Source organism: Elgaria multicarinata, chromosome 1, assembly GCF_023053635.1.
Source record: "Elgaria multicarinata webbii isolate HBS135686 ecotype San Diego chromosome 1, rElgMul1.1.pri, whole genome shotgun sequence".
NCBI lineage: Eukaryota > Metazoa > Chordata > Lepidosauria > Squamata > Anguidae > Elgaria > Elgaria multicarinata.
The window spans coordinates 51,562,396-51,582,254 of record NC_086171.1 but is presented as its reverse complement, the minus strand read 5'-3'; positions in this window follow the sequence as shown (position 1 = coordinate 51,582,254).

Sequence of the window (19,859 nt, the reverse complement as noted above, 5' to 3'; positions counted from 1 at the left end):
GTTTGGGAGTACCGGAGATCAGTCACTGTCACTAGAACAGGAGAAGCTTGGGCCCTCAGAAAAGCTGGCTGCAGATCCATCCACATTGGGCAGCAAGGGGTGGGGCAGGGGTGGGGGGATTGCCTCTGAGTCTGAAGCTGAGTGACCCCCTGGTCCCCTGGAGCAAGCGGCAGGCCAGTAGGGTTCCCATGAGAAGTACTCACTTCCAAAGGTGGACTCCTCATGAGTAGGCTTCTAACCAGAGAACTCTAATGTACTTCAGCTGGGCTCTGGGTGGGGCTCAGGAGGCTCTGGTATTAAAAGCCTTCAGTGTCTGTCCAGCTAGTGCTGGAACAACCTTGTTCTACCGGCTCCAGTGCTTTGAATCTTGTTTTCCTGATCTTGCTGTGTGATTCAGTGTTTGTGCTACTGATCCTTGGACTCCATATTGGCTCTGCTTCTGGACTGTGTAATGTATCTCACATTCAGGGCTGGTGCTACCATAGAGGCCACTCAGGCGGCCGCCTAGAGCGCCAAGCTAAGAGGGGTGCCAGGCACAGCGCAGCACTCACGCGTGTTGGCTGTGAACCGGTCTGGCCTGAGGATTAAGCTGGGCCTATACGGGTGACATGGCACCCTGTGCCCGCCCAGCTGAAGCGAAGCCAGGGACGCTGGGGGGGGGGCTCCACATTCGGAGAGAGAGAGAGAGAGAGAGAGAGAGTGAATGAGTGAATGGGGTGCATGGGGTCTTTGAGTGAATGCATGTGTTCATGCGTGTGTTGGTTTGGAGTGAGTGATGCTGAGTGTGTGCACGTGCGCATGTGAGTTGGGGGGATGATTTGGAGATGATATTCCTATTAAATAATGCATTTTGGTCCCATAGATGTTCCTTTCCGATTTGTTTGCTATAATTGGCATGACGTATTTCTTGTACTTAAAAATAAATTTGGCAGTTTTAAGTTTTGTGCTTATTTTTTCCAGGAAACATATGTTCTTAAAAATCAAAGTTGGCATTTTTGCGGGATGGAAGTAGCTCACCTTGCCTAGGGCGCAAAATAGTCTGGCCCTGGCCCTGCTCACATTTTAACTGTTTGGACCTCTGCCTGCTCTCTTGACCACTCCTGCCTTAGCCTGAACCCATTGGACTGAAACCTGTGCGCTAGAATCTTTGCCTGCTTCATTACTTTGCTTCTTGGTTAGCCCTTTCCTTCAGAGTCTGCTGTAGTCCACACCAGTCAATCTGATTGATCATCCTGGTTGGTCCTCTTCTAACCTTGGTTGTTTGCCAGTTATATCCAGGTACCAGTACTTTCATCTTTGATCTCTTAAATTTTAACTGGCTCCTCCCTACTTTGCACTTCAAGTTCAGAAGTTCTGAAACAACAATATTTTCTTTTCTTGTTTTCATGGCGTGTGAATTTGCATGAGTCATTCACTCTCTGTCTACTATACGGCTTACTAATTTGGTAACATAAGGCAGTAATTCCCAAACAGCATGCCGTGAGAGAACGATTAATGTGCCATGAGAATTTAATTAATAATTAATTGTTCCTGTCACCTCAATGCGTGTGTAGGTGTGTGTGTGTGTGTGCGCGCACACACACACACACACACACACACACACACACACACACGAAACTTCCTGCTGCTTCCCTGTATGATTTACAGTTCTTGGCCTTACTTACTTCTAACAGGTCTCTGTTGGGAACAGGAAATTCTGTCACATCAGGCTACTGGATCATTTGATTACTTCTGATGTAGCAGACGGAAGTGGTGCATTTAGGTGATTTTAGGCTCTGTTCTTAATGGGCTTACAGGGTTTCTCCTTTAGATGGTAATGTATATCACTTCGCTTCCTTCAAAAGATGATAAGCCCTGCTGTGTTTGGAGGCCTCCAGTAAAGGTTGGTGGCTCCGATGTCAGTGGAACAGTGACTCTGCTCTGGGTCTCAGTCAGAATGAGTCAGAACTCTAAAGGAGCTCTTTGAGGTGCTGAACCCTAGCCCCTAAAATATGTTCAGCACTTTGGATAGTTCCCCTAGAGTTCTGGCTAAAACTTTAGCTGAATCTACACCAAGTAGGATATTGCACTATGAAAGTGGTATGAAAACGATATATAAAAGGCAGGAGCCACACTACTGCTTTATAGCGGTATTGAAGTGCACTGACAACTGTTGGGGCCCATTGACACATACCATATACCGCTTTCATACCACTTTCATAGTGCAATATTCTGGCTGCTGTAGATTAGGCCTTAGAGTGGATTCACTGCCCCATGTCATCATAGACGCCAGCCTCCACTGATTTAAAAGGGACAGCTGTGTTAGTCTGTAGTATGAAAACAAAAAGAGTGTTATGTGGCACCTTAAAGACTAACAGTGTTTTATTATTAAAGCATGAGCTTTTGTGGGCCAGATCTTCACCTTGTATCAAATTATTACGAATGTGGAATAAAAAGCAGGATATAACACTATGAAAGCGGTATGTGGACTGTGCCCCAACAGTTACTGACAGCACCACTGGGAGAATGATCAACCCTTGTAGGAGGCTGCCTGTTGTGCTGTCTCACCAGAGAACTCGTGAAGGGTTCCTTGCTTAGAAGGACAGGACCTTGCTTGGCTTCAGCAAAATTTAATCTGATGCTTTGCGGAGTTCCATTCTCAGATTATCCCTAACAACCCACAGAGATAATTTGACCCTTTTTGAGGTGATTGAGTGTGAGGAACCTCCAAATTTATTTCTACAGACAATTCCATGTAGTACTTAATAGTGCTATACGATCCAGCAATGCTCTTTCTATGACTGCGTTTCCCTACAATGTCTACTTACAGGTAAGTCCAGTTATTTATTTTATTTATTTATTTATTATATTTTTATACCACCCAATAGCCAAAGCTAAACCAAGGATGGGAAAAATTATTATTATTATTATTATTATTATTATTATTATTATTATTATTATTTACATTTATATACTGCCCCATAGCTGAAGCTCTCTGGGCAGTTTACAAAGATTAAAACACTGAACATTAAAACCGATATACAAAATTTAAAACCCTAAAAAGCATAAAAACAGATTAGATAATATCCATTTAAAACAACTTATATGGGAGACACTCCTGGAGGCTGCTTTCCAGTGGTGGGCGGGGCTAAAGGCAAAAGGGGCCGGACCAAAAATACCAGCATCTTTGAGTTTAAACCTCTTACTGCCAGTATCTATGCCATAGGAGAGGCGTTTCAACATTTTAAAATGGGGGAAACTGCTAAAGCCTGGAGGAAAAGGGGCGGGGCCATCTGGGGACTCAGGATCTAATCTGGCCCCTGGGCCTGAGGTTCCCCCTTGTATGATAAGCAGAGCTCCTTTCCAAATTCATTGAAAGCTTGGCGCTTGCTGACTCTGCCCATTTTATCGCTTCCTGTTGATCATGCTTGAGGGATTAGTGACGAATAGCCTATTCATTGCGCCTTGAACAGCTTCTCCCTAATGACCCAATGTCAGTTTCTGTTCCCACAATTACAGGTTTCCTTTCCTTTTCATTGCATTTTGTATAGTGAAATAAACTCCCACCTTGGTTTTCTTTCTGTATAAACGTTAGTCACTGCCAGAAGTCTCCGGTTTACATTTGTCTTATGCAAGCACCTTGTAGTTCTCTTCTACGTTCTGCAGAGTTATAGATGTGCCATCACTCAGAAGCACATTTTACTGATAAACAGCATATAATTACTACCGAAAGGTAGCAAGGAAAGTGGGGTGGTGTTGCTTTCAGCCAGATCAGATCAAAGTTCGAGCCCAAACAGTGCATAATATGGTGTTCCAGTTCTCCACAAGCAGTCAGCTTGGTTGGTTTCGAAATGTGCCTGGTTCGTCTGATGCACTTGCTTCTTTTATAAAATATGATTTTCTGATGCTGAACAATACAGGTGCCTATGCTAAGCTTCAAAAAGCAGAATGCATAATAGATAGTGGCAGAGGTGCTAAGTGCTCTGCGTATCTATGCCACAGGCCTACAGAATATCGCGCCCCCAAACAGCTCCTTGCAACTAGTTACAAGATTAACACCAGAGCCACCCAGCAAAGCTCTCATTAGCACAACCAACGTGCTTTCTTTTCCTTTGCCAGCTATGTCCACAGCAAGGTCTCAATGCACCAGCCATCAATTGTGCAGAAGGATGATTTCAGGCACAATGGGGGAAGCTTACATCCCAGTTCACCATCCAGGCAGCATCAGGGTTTATAATACAGACATAAACTGACAGCAGCTTTGGACTCTGTGGGGATTGCTCTTGTTTTTGTAGCTGCTCTGCGGTTGTACTACAATTTGGTTTTACTCTCGTTCCCAGCGGAAGGGAAACGTCATCTGGTGACTGACAATTCTATTTCAGAGATCCACTGAGCTTTCTGAGAACTGTCCCTCAACAGGTTCAGGTTCTCTGTGAGTTCTGTGCTTCTTCATAAGGATAGTGTTCCTTTGCTAAGCACAGCCCTTGTCTCTTAGTGGCAGTACTAGAAAAACATGGGTGTGGCACAGAACGGACAAAGAGCTTCTCTACATTTTTTTAAAAAATCCTGCTGCCTTACCTGGGCTTTCTGCTTCCACTTTCTTTCTGGGATTGTGATTGGCGCCATTACACAGCAGCCACATAGTTTGAACTGAATACTTCCTCTCTCTGCTTGTTCCATTTACTTTAAAGAGACAGTGACATCTAGTGGCAGAATTATAACGCAACATCAAGCTTGCACAATGGGAGATCCCACTATTTCCCAGATATTACCACATTATCTCTGTTGTTTTTTTAAAGCAAGATTTCCAGGGGATAGCACAGGAGACATCCTGGACATTAACAACTTTGTGTAATGGACCCGCAAATTCCGTGAATGGCCATTCATGAGTGCAATAAATTGTTCATTTAGAGAAGCTCAAAATGCATTTTTGGAGGTGGAGGAAGGGAGCTCTGTTCCACACATTAATGTTACCATCCATCCATCCATGAATCCTGTTGATTTTGATAGAGTAAACTTAGAGTTCTTGTCTTATTCTAATTTCCAATGTATAATTCAGTTATAATTTGCATATGAAAGGTGCCATTCCTCCATGTAACTTCAAGGATCCAGCAATTGGAGGGAGGCGTGGAGAGATGAACAACTGGTCAATGCAGAAGGGCTTGTCCCTGCTTGCCATACTTCTGGCCCCACCTTTACAGAACATGAGCACATGCACATTGCAATTATTTCTGTGGATTGGATTTGTATTAGAGAAGAGAAATGAATTTTGAATTTTGTGTGTGTGTGTTTGCTTTTAGATATCCTTGTTCCTAAAGAATGAAAACCTGGGCAATGCATGTCACAGCAATTCTATAAGTTCTAACTGGTGGCTCTTGCTATGAAGCATAAATGTTAGCCATTTATCAGATGTACTGTAAATTCTTAATCAATAAAAAGTGATTTGTGGGATGAGAGCTGGAATCGGTCCTTTAAGATGGCAACCTTTTCCCTTTGGCATTACACACAGCCTAAATGCAGTGCAGTTTGGTCTACACTTCTTTGTACCTATTTCCACTGATTGCATTGTTTGCTTTTTGCCATTTGAATTAATTAATATGGTTTCATGTATATTTTTCTTCTTCCTTGAATGACTGTTGCATTTAACGAAAGTGTACAAAGGCTGAATTCCGTGCTCACAAAAAGAACGGACAAATGATGCAAAGGGTGGTTTCTCTGGGGGCTGGGTGAAGACGTTTTCCCAAGCTACATAATTGCAGTGCTAATGTTCCAGATTACGGGCTGCGTTATTTGATTGCTTTGGGCAGGGGGAGGTCAGGATGTTCCGCCAACAGCTGCTCTTGTCCTAGTACTGCTCCAGCCCTTTCTTCTCTAGGCCATTTTCTCACAGCTCAGATGAATGGCCTGCCATTGGAACAAAATCCTGGCAAAGGCGTAGTAATCTTCTGTCTTCCTTCTGTGTAATTGGAGCATGCTGATCAGGCTGTCATTTGTCCAGGATGCAGACAAGATAGTTCACAGCAGGAGAGCCCCTTCTATATTAAAACAGTGCAAGTTAGAATTTCTTTGTTTATGTATAAACAAAGGGTGACCATATGGAAAGGAGGACAGGGCTCCTGTATCTTTAACAGTTGTATAGAAAAGGGAATTTCAGCTGATGTCATTTGTATGCACACAGTGCCTGGTGAAATTCTGTCTAGTGACCAGATACAAAAGAGGGCAGGGCTCCTGCAGCTTTAACTGTTGTGATGAAGAGGGAATTGTGAGATCGATGTGGGTAAACCCCCTGGTCTAGCTGAGGCCAAAGTCCATTAGCAATGAAGCCTCATTATGGAGCAGCCCCAGTTCTGATGGTTTCAGAAGGAAGCCCACTTCGTCTTGGGACCCAACAGAACCAGAACAAAGTGCCCTGATTCTGACTGGGCTTCAACTGAATCTGATGCACATCCCTAGTATTAACCTTAGCTGCCTTATACCAAGTTAAACCAATTGCTCTGCTACCATGCTGGCTGGAGATGATGGGAGTTGTAGTCCAACACATCTAGAAAGTACCATGTTGTGGAAGTCTGGCCTGGGTGAATAAAAAGTTTGTTGAATTTGCCCAGAAGTTAAGAGTGTTTACTGTGTACCAGGTGAGCCTCCCTGGGGAGAGAATTCCTTAAATCGGGTAGACAGAAAGTAGATCTTCTGATGTTTTAGATGTCAACTCCCAGAAGTCCCTGTCAGCATGGCCAATGGTCAGGAATGCTGAAGCTGACATCCAAAACATCTGGAGATCCTACTTTCTGCCCAACCCTGACCTAGGTGGAGCAGCACCATCAAGGAGGCCTGTCCCAGTTGCCACCTGTTCAGCTCGGAGAGGGTGGGGCTGAAAGAGAGGCTGCAAAGATGACCCCAGTGCATGGGCGAGTATTGATGTGTGTGTCCTTCCTTAATTGTGCTACAATCCCCTTGCCAAGTGATTTCCAGCCGTGCAAGTCTGCTGCTGCGTTATAAAATCAGAGTCTGACAACTCTGTTCTTGCGCCAGGAGAATTTCCAGGCCTTAATAGTACAAAGCATAAACTCTGTCAAGCATATCCAGTCTTCCGATTCTTAGCATTGTTCATGTCCAAACACTGATTCTAGCCCTACTTGTGATGGGTAATTTCATTTGATACTAAAAGCTGTAGAAAGATTGCTGAAAGGGGGAAATGTATCAAAGGCAAACAAGGAAGAAGAAAAAAGAAGTCCCCAAAGGACAGAATGTGTACTGGAAAGAAATCGGTGAGAAAATAAAGATTCCCAAAGCAATCAATTTCTTTTGCAAGATTCTTCAATTGGAGCCTCATCAAATTGGGGCACATCCGTTTTTTCAAACCATCTAGCAAGAAGGGACTCATGGTTGAATCTGGAATCTGAACATACCTGCAATGACTACAGATTCATACTTTCAACAGCTAGTTATATAAACTAATAGCGAGTTATATAAAGTGCAACACTGAAATCAGATTTAAAGATACTTTAATAGCTTGATACTTTTCTCTCTCCTTCCTTCACTAATGGTAACTGAAAGGCAGAACCACTGAAAAGCAACCTTGAAGTTTCAGAGTCACCTTTTCCCCCTCCTTTAAAAAAAAGGGGAAAAAAGAATATTCCTCCTTTAGAGGATTTCCATCTAATGGCTACTTTAAAATGTCAAAGTCTACCAAAATTGGAACATCTCTCTGTGGGTGAGGAAGGAAGGTGAATCAATTGAGGCATTAATTGCAGGGGGTCTAGCTGGAATTGGCAACCCTTCAAGCTTGGAAAGGAGAATATTCAATAGCAAAAGGGCATAAACTATCCTATGTAATAACAACAGTGGGCTTATGCTCTGAATGTTGACCCTTATATAACCAAAACACTACCATCCATACAGAAGAGAAATGAATCAGTAAGCTTGGAAGAAAGAAACCAAAGGTCTGCAGAAGTAGATTTTTGAAAGAAAAAGGGCCTTGAAGGAGAACCCCAATAAAATAATAATAATAATAATAATAATAATAATAATAATAATAATAATAATTTTATTTATTTATTACCCGCCTCTCCCTTTGGATCGAGGCGGGGAACAACATAGAATATAAAAATATAATAAAATACATAAAACTGATTAAAACATATAAAACCAATACATTGTTAAAATAATAGCCAGACTTCTTAAAATTCGTCTGGGTAGTCGAAACAGTCCAATGAGGACTGAGCATGCTCAGTGGACACAGAATGTTGAGGGTGTGGGTGGAATGGAGTGTTTTGGAAGATGATGTAGCTGGCTGGAATCTTGAGCAGAAGGCATTCAATACTGCAACATTTTTTGGTGATCCCAATTGTTCTTTCTATACTAGTCAAGGCAAAACAGGATGAGGGGGAAATCTTTTGTGAATCAGTGTGGAGGTCCACTTAAAGAAGCTGCTAAAAGTCCGGGATGCTTATGAGATGAGCATGAAAGACTCTGCTTCAACTCAACGACATTGTCAACACAGTGGCTTTAATGTTCCTATTCAACCTTTGATAGAATCGAAAGAAATGTGGTCTGTAATATGGTATAAAGGTGGATTTATGGGAAGGTGATGTGGCATATGGGGGGACTCTATCTTCTCTTGAATGCAAATAATTTCTAATAGTGGTCTGAGCTGCCTCTTGAGGAATGTTCAGACATGTCCCTAGGTGTGGTCAAGCTGATTTTTGGTGACGTGTTCCCACGCTCCTGGAGCTGCAATTGAGCCACATGGGGTGGATTGTTTGGCTCCATCAATGTGCTTTCATCATTCATACATTTTCCTCAGCCACGTAAGAGTGTGTCATGGAAAAGCAGCCCCCATGTGGTTGGGGACTATATCTGAAGGGTAACTTTGCATAGAGTAAAACTGTTTCTATAGCTTATAAACAATGTCTTCTCCTATTTCCCCCTGTCTCATTTGCTATCCAGTTCTATCCATTTTTCTTGGAAGTAAACATTGCACACTTAGTGGAGAGTAACTCTGAACTAAATAGAGCTTACTATAGTGTAAATGATGGGTTGTATTCAACACTGACATTCTGCTAGCACAAATGACATTATAGAATCATAGACCTCTGGAGTTGGAAGAGACCACAAGGATCATCTACTCCAACCCTCTGCAGTGTTCAGGAAAATCAATTAAACCATCCATGAGAGGTGGCTGTCCAGCCTCTTTTTAAAAACCTCCAGAAATGGAGGAACCACAACCTCCTTAGGTAGATTGTTCCACTGTGGTACAGATTTTACCATCAGGAAGATTTTCCGTACATTAATCAAAATCTAGGTAGCTGTAACTTGTACCCATTATTTCGGGTCCTAATTTCTGGGGCAATGGAAAATAGTTCTTGACCATCTTCCCTGTGGCACCCTTTTATGTACCTGAACACTACTATCATGTCTCCCCTCAGTCTTCTTTTCTCCAGACTGAACACCCCAAGTTTATTATTTATTTATTTGTTTATTACATTTTTATACTGCCCAATAGCCAAAGCTCTCTGGGTGGTTCACAAAAATTAAAACCATGAAGAACATAATAAAACAACCAACAATCTAAAAACACAAATACAGTTCCTTCAGCCTATCCTCATAGGGCATGTACTCAAGTCCCTGTATCGTATTTGTTACCCTCCTTTGAACCTGTTCTAACCTGTCAATGTCCTTAGCCTTAGCTTTGCCAGTATTTATTCATTATAGCAGGGCACACTGCTATAATTTGTTCTGTCGTTGTAGCTTTTTCTGCCTTTTCTCTGTGATTAGCTAAGCTGCTCTGTTTGCTCCGCCCACTTCCTGATCTCCTTTCTTCGCCTCAGCAAGAATAGTGCAGTAAGACACGAGGCAAAACGCTGCTAAAGCAGTTGCTAAAGGCAGGTAACGGAAGTGGAATGGAAGCTATTGGCGGATCAACTCACTTTGAAATTTCCAGAAAAGAACAAATGATGATAGAACGGGGCACATAACAGCAATATAACCGCTACTTCTGAGCAACAACGAAAGGGGACAACGAAATAAAACCTGTAAGTACAACTCAAATACAGCATTAAATACACAGCGTCATGTGACGGTGTACGTCACAGTAACCCATTCATAACGTTCGAAAACCAATAGTGTAGATTCCCACCAAATTCCAAACTATGTGCAAGAGGCAGATCCAATTTTATTTTTATTTATTTATTTATTACATTTATATATTTATTACATTTATTATATGTTTATTATATTTATTTATTACATTTATATACCGCCCCATAGCTGAAGCTCTCTGGGTGGTTTACAAAGGTTAAAAACAATTTAAGATCCTTTTGTGCAACCACTTGAAGATCTGAGGTTTACAAAGTGCTCCATTAGCAGTCGTGCAGCCACTTGCTCAATGGGAAAAGGCAGTAGAGCTCTTCTAGCACAGCAATGTCCTCTGCTAATGGGACGTTGGCTTTAGGCCACATATAGGTAAAGGATACATATCTGGCTTCTCAAAAATGGTGTGGTATGTGGAGACCACCCCCTTGTATTTTATGGGGGCAGTTGTATCAATGGTAAACATTTATGAACTGGGCTTCAAAGAGTTCAGGGCCAGGTTAAGTGTTATTTGCTCTTTTAATTTTTTTAAAATGTTTTTAATATTTTAGGGTTTTTTAATTTTTGTACATTTATATTTATAAATTTTAATTGTATATGTTTTAATCTTGGAAGCCGCGCTGAGTCCCAGTATTGGGGGAAAGGGTAGGATATAAATATTATAATGATGATGATGATGTTCTGATGTAGAATAATAATAACAACAACAACAACAACAACAACAACAACTTATTTCTTACCCGCCTCTCCGATTGGATGGTTTCTAAGGAAGAAGTGACTGGAGTAAGTAGATTTTCCTTTTACATTTATCCACAGGAGAGAAACCAGATACCCTCTATAGGAAATATTGCGATAGGAAATATTGATTTATTTAAGTTTAAACGCTTATATTTTAAAACACTAAAATATTTGTAAGTTGCCATTTCATCAGAATGATCCACAGCAAGGCAGCTGACATTTCATTACTAAGTAAACATACAGTTAAATCTGGCCCTATGCTGAACAATAGCAAAAATATATATGTTACTAACAGTAACAATAGACTTTAAAATAAGAGCAATGAAAAACCAAAATTAAACCTGCAGCTGATAATAGGGAAAAATGGAAATTATAATAGCCTTTCATTTAACATCTCAGTAGATTGTGAGTCTCCCCACCCCTAATGGTGAATGCCATTTATGCAAATTGTAGTTTAGGAAACTCATTATGTGACTGTTCAGACATTAAGGCTAAAGAAAAGCAAACTAAGGTGGAACATGATAGTTCTCTAAACCACAACAAGTTATAACTGTTGACCTGGAGACTGAGAGAAGGGTAATAACTAAGCAAATAGAAGAAGAGCAGATTCAGGCTGAGTATAGAAATACATACCCATCTTAATTGTAGGAATGCTTAGCCAATTGAATAAGTTGCCTAGGGAACTTAAGAAGTCTTTCTCGGGAGGCTTTGAAGAGGATACAGGATGAAAGTTGCTCAGGGACGATATCACCAAGGGAATCTGCCCCTGTGACTTCTATAGTCACAGAAGCTTGGATATCTTTTGAAGACACTCTGTTCTCCTGCAAACATATTGCTCTGCTTTTAACGTCAAGGCTTAGGCCATGTGGTTCGCCAAGGGCATGTAGAAGAGATGTGTGGTATCTCCGAATGCAGTTAATTAGACTAACATTTGCTGTAAGTGTTCAGCTTTCTGTAAAGCTATCTAAAGGTTATGTTGTACTCAAAGATAAGCTGGCCACTGGGGGATTCTGCAGCCTCTTCAGATGGGAGCTGGCTATTTATAGGAACATAACAAGATGTGGAGCAGTTCTGGCCTCTCATATGAAATCCATTCTGAATCAAAATCAAGCATGGACTTTTATTATGTTTTAGAGGAACAGCATCTTTATCCAAAGACATAACAAACAAATGAACAAAAGTCAGTGCAGATGCAACCCGTCACCTTGACCACCCAGTGGAACCTTCTTAGGTTATAAAATTGCTTCTGGTTTGATCTTAGTGCAGACTATTTTGCCAGGAGGATTTTAATCCAGCCTCTGGTGATGTTCTGGTGGCACTCCATGTTGATGTTTACTTTTGTTCAGCTGGATCGTACATATGGTTCAAAATGAAATTGTCATGTCTAGCCCTGCTCCTCTTGAGTTAAGAAAAAGTGTTTCAAATGATCAATCAGAATCTGAAGTAGAGGAGACGGCGCCAGAAACATGCCAGATTATACCAGTGGGGGAGGTGGCTCTCACGGGCTCTTCACCAGCTGGGAATGACCCTTCTCCAGAGTTTATCTCCACAAGGGTAAACAACACACAGTTAGTGGGAAGCCAATATTCTTTCGAAGGGGAAGGCACAGAGAAGTTAGCCAATCCTAGAGTACTCCGCAGACTAAAATGGGCGGATCTAATGGAAGGTGAGAGAAAGTCGGCCCAGCTGGCATCTCGTCAGAAGCTGCATCACAACAAGTCTCTCTGAAGTTAACGCATTTTGGGAAAGGACTTTCCATTCTTCTTGAAACGACCATTTTCTCGTTTAGTTTGTGTAGTTTTGCCTAGAAGAAAGTTCCTAGAGATTAGACTCCCTTCAGGTGGGAAGAGATGTTTATTGCTTGAATAAAGCTTTGCAGATTACTCAGCAGACTTCAGGCATGGCTAGACGAGGAGAGTGGAGGGGTAAGATGTCACAATTTTATGATTGCAAGATTGACCCCTCATTTACACGTGGCATGTGGCGTCCCAGGAGGAAGAGGACGTTGCGGTCACCATTTGGTGTTTTTTTTAATTGGAGAGGAGCGCAGGAGTGCTCCCGCACAAACTATAAGTTTAAAAAAGCACAAAAAAACCTTGTGTTCACCCCACCCGATCCCTGATGGGCACAGAGCTCTTGAGGAGCTTTGTGCCTGGGTCCTGGCTCCTCGTGGTTACTCATGAGGAGCTGGGACAAAACTGCTACAGCAGGCCACACCACCCATGGTCTCGGGATCATCCGGAGACCGTGGGAAAAACCGGGATGGAAGAGTAGGGTGATATCCCGGGGAAAGGGAGGAATCATCCTTTCCTGCTCCTGGGTTCCCCTGTGAGTCATGTGGATGCACAGGGACAATCCCAGGATGATCCCTGGGATATTGCCCTGTCTGTCTAGCCATGCTCCTTGTTATTATCTCCCAAGAAGGCAAGAAGTCTTAAAAACCCCGACAGCAATCGAGTAATGTTTTATTTTTAATAATATATTAGGCATCAGCAAGGTTTAATGATAGAACTGGAGCACTAGAAGATTTTAATATCTCGTCAGGCTTGAGAAATCAAACAGAATGGAAATGGGAGTGTGACTGAAGGAATGTTTTAGGGCACAATGAGACAACTTCCTAAAGTCATTAGAGGAAGAGAGAGGATTGTGGGGTTATCCCAGAGAAATCTGAGGGCCTCAGGATGTTTTATGAGGACAGTTTTCAATCTGAAGGTATCCTTTAATCGATGGCCTGTCTGGTCCACACCTAGATCGATCTATCTATCTATCTATCTATCTATCTATCTATCTATCTATCTATCTATCTAGCTATCTAGCTATCTATCTATCTATCTTACATTTCTATACTGCCCATTAGCTGAAGCTTTCTGGGCAGTTTACAAAACAAGTTTAATGATAAAGAGCCAGTTTAATGATAAAAAGGAGGGCTGTGCACAGCCGCCCCCAATTTGACTCAGAGGCCAATTCGGTACCTTGGTCCCAGGGCAGAGGCTGGCTATTGGGCTGAATCAGCCTGAAGTGGTTTGGTTGTTTCTGGTCAAAGTGGCCCAATCTGGTCCTGAAGCTGATTCGGGCCGAGGCAGGCCAAATTGGCCCACCTCGACTCAGAGTCGGGCTTTAGTACTGAGGCGAAGCACATCCCTAATAAGAAGGGAAAGCAGAGACCTTGAAGTTGCCCATCAAGAAGAGTTAACACTTGAACACAGCAGACTGAGCAGGCACACAAGTCACCTGGTCATAGTTTTTCCCACTGCAGTGAAAGATGTAAGATTTCTATTTAAATTATAGTAATTATTTCTAAATCTGAATCGACACATATGCCAGTATTATGCACCATGATGTCCTCTTTTTGGGTGATGCATTTCTTCCTTCTTAATTATGCCTAAGTGCTCACCCTAGAGGAGGCTATTCTGCCCCCAGGAGGAAATGACTGGCGTTTGCTGGGCCTCTACATGATTGAGAGGGAGAACTCAAGTGATTGCTAGGGATTCACACATCACCAGCCAGGTAATGCTACTGGGGATTCCCCCCCCCCCATCTTTAGTTCTGGAAACACCTGTAAAGAGAGCTCAGCCCTGGCCTGAGGCTTGGCTTACTGTATAAAGACAGCAGACAGGTAAATTACATTGTGTTCGGTGTCTGACTGAAATCAGGGCCTCTTCTGTAAGCAAGGAGGAAGGGGGAACTGATTTGCCAGTCATATACCTGGGTAGCAGTGATGTTGTTGTATCATGCTGGTACACAAGCCCTCCAGAATTGGACCAAAACCATACTAAATTCTGATAACTCCCTAGTCCAACTTAGGCCTGCTAATGTGAAATTTGGTGGCATCTCTAGCAATTACTATGGACAAATCTGTACCTCATGTTACATCAGTACAATCCCATCATGGTGATGCTATATCCCTCTTGCACATTTATACGTTGTAGCACACATAGTGACATGTGTTGTGGGGTTTTGGACAATATGGAATAAAAAGTGGGAAATGACACTAGAAAAGTGATATATGGGATGTGTAAGGTGCCCCAACAGTTATCACTGCACTTCAATACTGATAAAAAGCACTAAATATAGCCTGGGAGCCTGGATTTGTCGAAGAGTCTCACACGTATCTAGTGGAACTATGCATGTGTTTGTGGCTCTTCACACTAGAAATGGGCTGCCACGCTTGAAAGTGGCTGAAGTTTCTAAACATTTTCCAAGGGGAATCCTATGTAAAGGACTGGGTAAGGCAATAAATGTATGAATGATAGTTGCTTGTTCCTTATTATCCAGGAATCATTTCAGTCTCTAATCTCTCTATGTGATTGCATTCCTTGACAGAACAGGTGCCTGTGTATTCAGAAATATTGTCTAGTCCAGGAGTATAACCACACTGTATACCCAACCCTCCAAGAACCTCACCTAACTACCATTATTTCCTGGGTGTTTTTTTCTGGATTCAATTTCAGTTTGTTAATCCTTATCCACTCATCCATATCCCACAGCCTCCCTACCACCACCACCACCACCACCACCACCACAATTGAGGCTGCTGCTCCTTGATCAGTATAGATTCTGGAATGAAAAACTACTTCCTGCTGATATGTCAGAAATATATCAATTTTTATATTAAAAAAAGCATTTAGATGTTAGCAAGTGGTGTTTAGAAATAACTCTTCCGTGCTCAAGTATTAGATGCTGTAAAAGCTTACTCCAAGGATGAGCCTGTAGTTTAAAATATGATCCTTTGTGTATTTATAGCTGATATGGTGGCTTGGAAAGGAAAATACATTGTGGGTGCAGTAAACGCAAGCTGACTCTAGAAGAAGTATCCTTCATTGGAGTAGGAAAAATAAAATTTTATGGAATGAGCAGCATTAAGAGCTCCTTCAGATTGGGGGTGGGGAATCGTGTTTCCCACCCATCGCTTTGTCTCGAGCTGCTGTCCCACAATAAGGACGAACAGTTTCCTCTTTCTTCACATGCTGAAGAAAGAGGAAGTAAACGAAGACCACGTGGCCCATTCAATAGGCACTTTTATTGTGCTGCTTTTCCTGCATACAGCAGGAAATGGCAGCACCTTTAGTTTTAGGAGAAAAAAATCCAGATTTTCTGGGGTCCTTTTTTAATGGGGAAATGAACAGAAGGAGCAGGATGAGCAGAAAGTGGACAGCATCATGAGAGGGACCCGCAAAAATTCGTGAGTAACGAGAATACTATAAAACACTAGTCTGATGACGCTCGACATGTATTGGATGGATTTTCAGGACCATTTGTATTGACTGAAAAAGAAAAAAATGGGCTACATTTGACAGCATTTTGGAGACTGCAAATGTTTTGTTGTCTTCCTTGTCATTGTAAGAAGAGTGCTTTAGGTAGTTTAGTAGTGTTGCACATGTTGGACACTTCATACATCATATTGTCACTTGTATGCATGATTATAGCAGTGTGCTCAGTATTTCCTTTTCCCTCGCCATTGCTTTTTCCTTATGTGCTGTGTCTTCTTAGATTGTAAGCCTGCAGGCAGGGAATGTCTTTTACTGAAGCTTCTCCAAGAACCTTTTGGGTAGAGGGTGGTGGTGATGAGGAGCGGCATTAAAATACTTTAAATAAATAAATATTGTTGCTCTGTGCATCAGAGGGAGCATCATGTCAAACAAATTCAAAATCTCAAAATGGGTAGAGTTATAGCAAGCCCCAAAAGTAATTATAGCAGAACCCAAAAGTAATTTAGTACAGGGGACATGCTATCACACCCAGCCCCCTGGCCAAAAGTTCTGAGTGATCTTGAGATGAAGAATGAAATCAGGGAAGCATGCTAGCCCCAGGCTGACTGGGGCATTGTGGGAGTTGTATTCCAACACATTTGGGAAACACCGGGGGGGGGGAATCTACGCTACTGCTTTAAAGTGCTTTAAAGCGCTTTGTAACAGTTTTGACAACTGTTGGGGCCCAGGACACACTGCATATACAGTTTTCAAAACGTTTTCAAAGCGCTTTAAAAGCAGTAGTGTAGATCCCCCCCAAGCTAGAGAAGGCTGGTGTACACTAGATTAGCTCTTTGGATTCCACCCTAAATTAGCATCTATTTGTATGAATTATCATTTGCAAACAAAGACCGTCATTTCTTCTTGGCCAAGTGGAATACACAATCCTGTTTGATAATGTATTAAAAATGTGTTAAGAAGCTCTACGGTGGGGGCGTTAAAAATAACCACAGTGCCCTGCTCAAATTGCAGGCTATACAGAAAACTGTTAATGCCTGCAGATAGAGTGATAATTGTTTTTAACATGATGAAAAATAAAGTCTCAGAGAGAGAGAGAAAGGAGTGGAGTGGTGTTTCTGAATGATTAAAAGAGTGAGAGAAAGAAACACAGAGAAAAGGAGAAACATTGTTCTCTTCATGTGAACAGTAGTGTTTTGTTTTGAGAGAAGGGAATTAAAAGATCTGGTTTTGGAGCTGATGGAGCATTTTTAATGGCAGAGTCTGTTGAAATGTTAGGGTGTATAATCTAATCCACTTAAAATGGATTAGGTAATCTCTTAATACCCTATAACTACCCTGCTGACAGTTACTGATAGCAGGCATTACAGAATAATAACAACAACAACAATAACAACAACAATGGAAAACATGATAGCACTCTTCAAATACTTAAAAGGTTGTCACACAGAGGAGGGCCAGGATCTCTTCTTGATCCTCCCAGAGTGCAGGACACGGAATAACAGGCTCAAGTTAAAGGAAGCCAGATTCCGGCTGGACATCAGGAAAAACTTCCTGACTGTTAGAGCAGTACGACAGTGGAATCAGTTACCTAGGGAGGTTGTGGGCTCTCCCACACTAGAGGCATTCAAGAGGCAGATGGACAACCATCTGTCAGGGATGCTTTAGGGTGGATTCCTGCATTGAGCGGGAGGTTGGACTCGATGGCCTTATAGGCCCCTTCCAACTCTGCTATTCTATGATTCTATGAACAACAACCATTCTGTAGAGAGCAATGTTAGTTGTTTTTACAGGGCCTAGTTTATGCCCCATTCAAAGTACTAAAATGTTGCTCTATGCCCCGTGGTGCATCCCACAGCTTCCTGGCCCTTTGGCCTTGCCCTCCATCCCTTTCTTCATGACGGGCAGCATTTTTCCCTGAAAAAAGGTCGGTCTACCCATCTCCATAGCCTTTGAGTGAGCCAGGGAATATAATTTTTTTCTGGGTGCTTCCAGACATGGCTTTCATGGTGCAATTGCCCTGCCAGAAATATTGCATGTTATGGGGGTGGGGTCCAGATGATGTTGTTTTCCATTTGTAACCCTTCCATGTTTTCCCATTGCTTCTTCCATCTTTTTGCTTACCACCACCAAAACAAGAACAACAACAACAGATCTGTAAAGGAGGGAAAGACAGAATAGTACACAACACCTTCTGACTGGTAGCACTAGGAGCCCTATGTCTGAAAACTCAAAAAGCATATAATTTTTACTACCAAATGCTGGGGGCTTGCAATATATTTCCATCAGGCTCTCCTTGTCATCTTTCCTATTGCCTTTAGCTGGATATTGTCAGAAGACAGGATGTTGAAGTTGGTGGTTAAGAATTGCCAGCAAACTTGGCAATTTTGTCAATGTGAAATTTCAAGGTAAATGTGAAAAATCCTGCTCAAGCATCCAAGGAATCTCAAAGAGGGGGGGGGGAATGTTTTAATAACACAAGTGGATTTTCTTAGTGGAAGGGGATCTACATATTGCCTATTTGCCACTAACTTTAATCTACAGCAAAAGTTTGTGCAAAATGTGGGAGGAGGAGGAGGAGGAGGAAGAGATAGAGGAAGAGGAGGAGGAGAAGGAAGAGGAAGAGGAAGAGGAAGAGGAGGAAGAGGAAATCATCTTCATTCAGATTTGAAATGTATTGGCCTAACAAAAAATATATGCATCAAATGACATCACTTGCAAAGTGTGGACCAGAGGTAGGCATAAGAACATAAGAAGAGCCATGCTGGATCAGAGGGTCCACCTAGTCCAGTACTCTTCAAACAATATCCAACCAGCTGTTGACCAGGGACCCACAAGCAGGCCACGAGTGCAACAACACTCTACTACCCATGTTCCCCAGCAATTGGTGTGCATAGCTTACTGCATCTGCTACTGGAGATAGCACAATAGCCATCAGGAGTAGTAGCCACTGATAGCCTTCTCCTCTGGGAATTTAAAGCCATCCAAATTGGAGGCCATCACTACATTTTGCAATAGCAAATTCCATAGTTTTAACTATGAGCTGTGTAAAGAAGTACTTCCTTTTATCTTTCCTGAACATCCCACTAATTAGCTTCATGGGATGATTCTGGGTTCTCGTATTTTGAGAGAGGGAGAAAAATGTTGCCTTATCCATGTGCATAATTTTGTACAGCTCTATCATGTCTCTCCTTAGCCCCCTTTTTTTAATCCCGGCTATTGTAACCTTCCCTTATAGGGTAGATGCGGTAGCCCCTCAGTCATTTTGGTTGCTCCTTTCTGAACCTTTTCTAGCTCTACAATATCTTCTTTTTAAAAGTATGTTGACCCTGTTGCCCAACAGATAAGCCTCAACCAGCATAGCAAATGGTCAGGGATTGTGGAAGTTATAGCACTTCTTTAGATTGAAGGGAAATTGTGCTTACTTACTGGTGCTTTGCTTCCTGCTTCTCTTGCACAATTGTAGTCAGCTGAATTATGCTAGAGGAGAGTGGAGACCATGTGCTCTGTAACTGAAAACTTCCCCTCCTTTTGGTGTTCATAGTATTGAATGGGACAACACCCTCTAGTGAGTGTTTTGTAGGGCAGCTTCAGCTGCACACAGTAGGAAATCCCAAGATATTTCAGAAGAATCAGGATATTCTTTTGAAAGTGTTGTTGTTTTTAAATGAAATTACTTGAGGAAGGAGCGGGAGATATATAGGAAGTTAACATCATCAGCAAAATGACCCACAAACTTCCATGAGTGATTGATTGATATCTCATTTGGAGAAGCTCATAGTCCAAAACAACAAGTTGAGTATATCAGGTTTCCTTCCACAGGGAGATCTCAGATGTACATGAAAA